Genomic DNA, 7,328 nt, shown 5'->3' on the forward strand with positions numbered 1-7,328 from the left:
TGTACCAGTTATTAGGAAACATTGCCAGCAATTAATTGTTAGTAATAATTGGCACCATTTGCTATTTGCTAGAAATTTGCCAGCAATAATAAGAACACGTAAAACCTCCCTTAGGGTAATGTAATTTTTTTTAATAAAGTTAACTTTTATGGATTATGTGTAGTGGAATGTGTTTGGATTTGGCTTGAACTCAACTGACTGAAGAGAATGAGGCATTATAGGACACCCCTCCAGTGTGAAATAGCCAGGGTTTCATGCAGAGGCACTGTTTGGGGAGGATGGAGGGATGCCAAGCAATGAATCCTTTGAAAAGTAAGATTTGATCCCCATATTTATGTGTAATGTGTGTGAGATTAGGGTCTGACCTCTTTTCCAAATATGTGTTTAAAACTCTAATTTGTGTGTTGTGCATCTGTCCCTTAGAAAGGGAAGATTTTGACTTTTTTGGACCAGATTGATAGGAATTGTCCTTTTGATATAAGAAATAAATCAATAGTCGGTTATATGAATCAATAACATAATAATATAAATAATAATGATAGTGGGTTTTTTTGGATTTTGTTTTTAAACTGTAGTTAATTGATCATTAAATCATATATTCATGCATTTATATTTGTATTGCACATTTACTGGTATATCTGAGCCAATGTCCTAACTGAAAGTCCATTGTAACTAAATGCAAAATCACTTTAAGTTACAAGGTATGATGTGACTTGACACTACTTGACATTACAGCATTTTATCACCCATTTAAAAATGGCTAATCCCACACTTGAAGAACAGGTTAAGGATATACATATAAAATGTGTGCTTTATGTTCTGCATTGTTGTGGGGACTTACTAATTGTTTGTGCATGGTGAGTGAAATGTAAGAAACAGCAGACCTTGTGAAATGTGATACCTCACATCTGTGAGTTCTCTGCATTTTCAAATTCCTGCTTACTGTAACTGGAGGATTGTTTTTTTCCACCGTAATGAAATTTCAATACTCTTCTGCCTATGGTTCCATAAAAGTGTCAAAAAGAAATATCTAGATTATCATAACTGAAACTGCAACCATTTCAACAGGTTGTTTGAAACATGGAGACATCTGTTAGAGACCGCAGTTGTCCCAGAAGGAGAATGCATTAGTTCCAAACAAGTAAAAAGACACAAAACAATAGTAATTAGATACAGTTATATAAATTCCTAGAGTATTATTTTAAAATGAAAGAGTTAGATTTATGCACAGGTAAATTCGCTAAATATTTGGTAATGTTTTTAGATTATTTTGAATGCTGTTTCATAATATATAAAGGGTTTAACATTTCCAACAGGCATCTTTAAATACCAATACATTAATTCTACTGTAAATATAGATATGGTCCATTATACCAACTCCTATTAACTGAAGTCTATATAATGTGCTCAATAAGACAGGGTTTGTTGTTTATGCAAATAGTGCAAATGGAAAGGCCCAATGCTGTGTTCAATTCTACACCAATTTTGATTAGGAAAAATAAAACACCCTAGTACAACATAATTAAAAAGCATCTGATTTACTTGATTCACAAAATGTAAAGGCCATCCTAGTTTCCCTTCCTCAGCAGTCATTGTAATGTGAGAACTACATGGATCAGTATGCATTAGCATGCGCCATTGTATACAACCGAGCGCTTTCCGCATTTACGACATACACACACACTGCAGGATAATACACATACACAGAATCAAACATAATGCTGTTATGTATATTACTACTGCTGTGAGTCCAACATTAATGTGTCTAGCCGTGTTCTGTTGGCTTAAACCTCATTCATATTTCTCTCTCCCTGTTCCCACTTTCTGACCGTAAGACTTTTTATTTCTGTCTTTCTTCCATCATATACACCTCACAACACTGACAAGTGCCTCATCTCCTTCCGCAAAACATTAAACCTATTGACCATCTCCAACTCCCTGATGCCATCTGCTCTGCCCTGCCCCTTCACATCACATCCCCAATTCACCTGATGAACTAGTTGTCCAATTCAATACTGGCCTATCTGTTTCCCTCAAGTCTTTGGCCACCCTCCAATCCAAACCTGTCTCCGTCTCCTCCACCTCCCCTTGGTTTACCCCTGAGCTCTGTGCCCTGAAGCAGACTGGCCGCTGCCTGGAGGGCCTGAGCAGGAAGTCTGGGCTCATTGTCCATGCTGAAGTCTACAAACTCCACCTTAAATGTCTTTACTTTGAATGATATACTTTGCCCATATATCACACATATTGCCAACCTCTCCCTTGCCCATGGAACTGTCCTCTCCAACTACAAAACAGTTACAGTTACCCCCAAAAAGCTCAGACTGGATGCTGCCATCCTTAATAACTTCCGTCCTATCTCCAACCTCCCTTTCCTCACAAAGACTCTGGAACAGACTGTTGCCTCCCAATTACAATATCACCTGCTGAATAATGACCTATTTAAGCCCATTTAATACAGTTTCTGCCCCCTCCATAGCCCTCCTCAAAGTTGTTAATGACCTCCTCACTTGTACTGAAACTGGTGCCCTCAACATCCTGATTCTCCTCGAAGTGCCACTTTTGACATAGTGAGCCATCCGTTCCTTCTCACTAGGTTTGGGGATCTGGGTGTTGAGGGCACCACACTCTCCTGATTTTAAGTATACCTTATAAATCGGGCCCACCACATTTCCCTCAATGGCCACACCTCAGACTCAGCTGCTGATACACAGGCCTCTGTACTGGACCCCCTACTTTTTATCATCTACATCCTCCTCCTCGGTCAGATCCTTCAACACTTCGACCTCGAATTCCACTGCTATGCCAATGACACCAAGATCTACCTCTGCACCAAATCCCTCCTCAACCCACCTCTGCCTCTCATTGAATCCTGCCTCTCAGCAATACAAATCTAGATGCAGCACAATTTCCTCAACAGTGATAAAACAGAACTCCTCCTCCTCAAATCCACCTTCACCAAAGCTGGAAACCTCACTGTCATGACATACTGTCTCTACCTCCCCCCATGCACGCCACCTTGGTGTCATCTTGGACCCCACCCTCTCCTTTGACACATAAGACACACTGTCAAATCCTCATTCTAACACCTCTGCAACATTGCTAGTCAGGTCCTGCCTTTCCCGTCCTGCAGCTGAAGCCATCATTCATGCATTAATTTCCTCCCGTCTTGATTACTGTAACTCATTACTCACTGGTATCAATGCAAGCTCCCTTCATAAACTCCAAATGGTCCAAAACTCTGCAGCCCAAATTCTCACCCACACTAAGTCCTGCAAGCACATCACCCCTGTCCTCCATGAACTCCACTGGCTCCCTGATGCCCAACGAATTGAATACAAGATTCTCCTTTTGAACACTTTTCCCCACCCTTACCTCTCAGACCTCCAGCACCCCTATAAACCCACACACTCACTCCGTTCCATCACAGCAGGCCACCTTGTCATCCCTAGGTCCAAGCTCCAGAGCTTCGGTGACAGGGCCTTCTCGAGGGTTGCCCCTAGACTCTGAAAATCCCTCCGTCCAGCCATCCGTGACTGAGTCAATCACCATCTTTCATTCCCTCCTAAAAAAACACCTCTTCAACCAGGCCTACCCTTAACCTCCCAAACCAAACCAAAGAAGGAGTTATCCTGAGAAAAACACACTGCAATTCACAATCCATGCTGAATGGTGTTAACAGCCTGACATTTTGTGTGGTCCTAACATCTAATAGCCCTGGCCTGAGCATCATTACGTTAGCTCCGACCACTATTTGGCTGTGGTTTTAGTAAAGTATTTACATTTACATTACTCCATTCCTTTTGAGACAAGCTGCTCATTGCAGAAGCGGTGCAAACAACCATCCTCTATCAGCACATAATGTGTGTTGTATCCCATGACTGAAGTCATCCAGTTCTTTTGGAAATGCAGTCCAAACAACAGACAAAATTCCACAAAGGCCTCCTGAAACCTGAGTCACCTTTCTCCCACATCCCAGTTGCAGTGTGAGCTAAGGGCTTCCTATATTCCATAACGGTGGTTTACCCGGCAAGCAGGTTGCTTTTATTCTTCTTGCACCTGACATGAGATACTACAGAGGTGTCATCGCTCTGTTACGGAGAGCTGGAAGGCAGAGAGGGAAGGTGGGGAGAGGGCTCCTGATCTGGTAGCTCCAGCTGCGGGCTGTCAATCTCATGTCGAAGGCTCCTTGTCTGTTGTCACAGAACTGCCACACATCAAGAAAGCCACCATCTGAGGCTGAGAGGCACTGATGATGACAGGCTTCCGACAAAAGCAACATTTACTTGAAGGGTGTGTTAACAAAAGTTCGACAAACATGTAGTTGCTCTTATAACTTTCAAGTGCCATCTTGTTGCTGTTTTCTTCCCTAAAGACAATTGGTTTATCCATTTCCAAATGCTAAAAAAAGAAAGCCAAACAGTGTAAACTACCATGATTAGAAATATGTGGATGTTACTTTGGTTATCCTTTAACTCTCAGCTGATCTGTCCAGAGACCATTATTGTCTTGAGGTGATGCGGGCAACAGGGGCATGGGTTTGCAGACTTAAGATAATCTGAAGAAGAATAAAGTAGCAATAATTAACAACTAGGTAATTTTAAAATGTCCCTTGATCCTGCATAGTGTTTCTAAAACCAGGAGAAAATTCCAGGCATTGGTTTTTGGAGTTTAAAATGTATAAACCCAGGGTCCCTGGGGTACCTGGGCTTGATGACAAATTATTTCATAGGCATATAAATAGGAAAAATAAGCAATATGGAAACAAAAATAAGTAAGTAAAAACACTAAGCTCACTCTAAACTTTCCCGATGGTGCTTCTCTTTCTCTCTCTCTCTCTCAACTGCAAGTATACAGCGCATTCAGCACATCGTGCACGCCACGGCACCTTGCAGCCGTACCCTGTCACACACTGTTGGACACATCAAATGTATTAGTTGACTGAACTCCTGAAATCTTATTTTTTTCCACTTATTTTATTCATTTTATTCATTAAACTAGAACCCCTGGCAATATCAACAAGGTAATACTAAATAAGTAAGTAAATAAGTTGTTTCTGTATTTTAGCTGAAATTAAACAAACTGCATTATTATTATTATTTATTTATTCAAATAGTTAATTTGTATTGATCATTTGTATAAACTGAAGTGACCTTGTAGAGCACCCAGCTGTTTACAATACCTTGTTTGGACTTTTTGCATTTGACTGATTGGACATTTACTTCTTATAGGAAGTAGAACCAAACCAAGCTTGGATCGGAACATTTTTCTTGAACTCCTCATATTTTGCAATACTGCTCTATTATATTGTAGGTTTTTCTGACAGGTTACTGAATGAACGGAAATCGTCCGGGTTACCCGGGTTTTCGGTGTCCCGGGTCCCCAGGCTGGAAACACTAATCCTGAGTGACAGTTATAGCTATTGCACAACAGATGTGTGAAGGTAGAGTGAATAAATACTACTAATAATATTTTAGATGTGATTTTTGATGGTGTATGATTATGTATTTATGTATTCTATGTGCAAATCATGCAATCTGCATTGATGTCACTGGACAATTAACAAAGCAAGAAAACAAAACTAAGTGGATTCTTCAGAACACAGATAGAATTCCTTTCTTCAGAGCTCTTTAAAAAAATCTTTTAATTAAGCTGCTTTGTTTTCTGAATCTTCATGTTAGCTCTAGCTGTTTGATGAGAAATTTGTTTGAAAAAATGTCTGTTTACAGTCTTGATGTACAATGTAAGGTCATAACCAAATAGTAATAACAATAATGAGAAAAAGGTATTCCCTTTCAAATCGAAAGACAGCCCTTACCGAATGGGAAGAGCCTTCTGACCTGCCAATCATTGAAAACATGTACAAAAGCCTTGTATAATACGCATTTGTTTCAAAGAGAAGAAAACACTGGCAAACAGCATCTGAGGTCAAAAGCCCTGCATTTACACAGAGGACCCAAGCTTCCACAGAGAGCGACCTGTCCAGGGACCGCAGAACAGAGAAGGGGCAGGCCAGATGGGCTCGTCCGGGAGTTGAACCTAGGACCTCTCGCACCCAAAGCGAGAATCATACCCCTAGACCAACGAGCCACGGGGAGCCTGTCCGGCCCTCTCAGGAGTTGAAAATCAGACAGACAGTTTCAGACAGACAGCGGCCGATGGCTGATGGTGGCCGCCTCAAATATTCTTCCCCTGGGCCTGCTGAGCATGTGCCCACTGCAACGCTGGGTAAACGCACACAAACTACACCAAGCGAGACACAAACACCGCCCACTGACAGTGACCGCGGCGTGCTGGCAGGCACTGTCCTGGTGGAGAAACCGGAACAATCTGCACCTCGGCTCCCCCCTCAGATGCCCGCACAGATGGGAAGTCATCACCACAGATGCCTCCGGAACAGGCTGGGGTGCTGTCTGGAATGGAAGGGGGGTCCAAGGAGTGTGGGGTGGCCTCTGGTCAGCCACACACATCAACATACAGGAACTGCAAGTGGTGCGGCAGAGGCCGTGCCACTTTCGCCATGTTCTGGCAGACAGACACGTCCTGGTTCGGACGGACAACACGTCGGTGGTGGTTTATATCAACCACCAGGGAAGCCTACACTCCCCCAGACTACATCGTGTGGCGTGCAGACTTCTCCTGTGGCCACAAGACAATCTCCGCTCCATACGGGCGATACACCTGCCAGGCGTGTCCAATACAGTGGCGGACATTCTCTCCAGGGGAGGTCCAGACAGCTCGGAGTGGAGACTGAATCCTCAGGTGGTGGAGCAGATCTGGAAGAAGCTGGGACGAGCTCGGGTCGACCTCTTTGCTACACAGGCAACGACCCACTGTCCGCTGTGGTTCTCCCTGGAGATGGGAGGCGGCCCGCTTGGTGTGGTTCACCCATGGCCGCAGGAACTGCTGTATGCCTTCCCCTCACTGCCACTTCTTCTACTGACACTGGAGAGGATTCGGCAGGATGGAGCTCAAGTTCTCCTGATCGCGCCCCCCGGTGGCCAAGACCCGGTGGCTGGCACAGATGATCAGCACAGATCGCAGCTTCCGCTTCAATGGGACTTGTTGTGGCAGTTGTGGGTTTGGTCCCTGAAAGGCACTGCCTGATGTCTCTGGGGCTACCTCTTAATGTCGTGGAAACGCTGCAATTGGCCAGGGCCCCCTCCACCAGGGGCCAATATACTTACAAGTGGTTAGTTTTTCAGAACTGGTGTATAGAAAGGCATATGAATCCCGTGTCGTGCCCCATATTGACAATACTGTGCTTCCTGCAACAGCTGCTTGAAGACGGGAAATCTACATCCATGCTGAATCTGTATCTGGCTGCCATC

At 43.5% G+C, this 7,328-nt stretch overlaps 1 non-coding gene across 1 annotated transcript; it reads right to left on the minus strand.

Moving 5' to 3' along the window:
* Positions 1-6,015: 6,015 nt before the first annotated feature.
* On the minus strand, positions 6,016-6,087 carry trnap-ugg (transfer RNA proline (anticodon UGG)). The gene has a single exon. It is a non-coding gene; the product is annotated as a tRNA-Pro (tRNA).
* Positions 6,088-7,328: the final 1,241 nt, after the last annotated feature.

This window comes from Amia ocellicauda, chromosome 13, assembly GCF_036373705.1.
Source record: "Amia ocellicauda isolate fAmiCal2 chromosome 13, fAmiCal2.hap1, whole genome shotgun sequence".
Classification (NCBI taxonomy): Eukaryota; Metazoa; Chordata; class Actinopteri; order Amiiformes; family Amiidae; genus Amia; species Amia ocellicauda.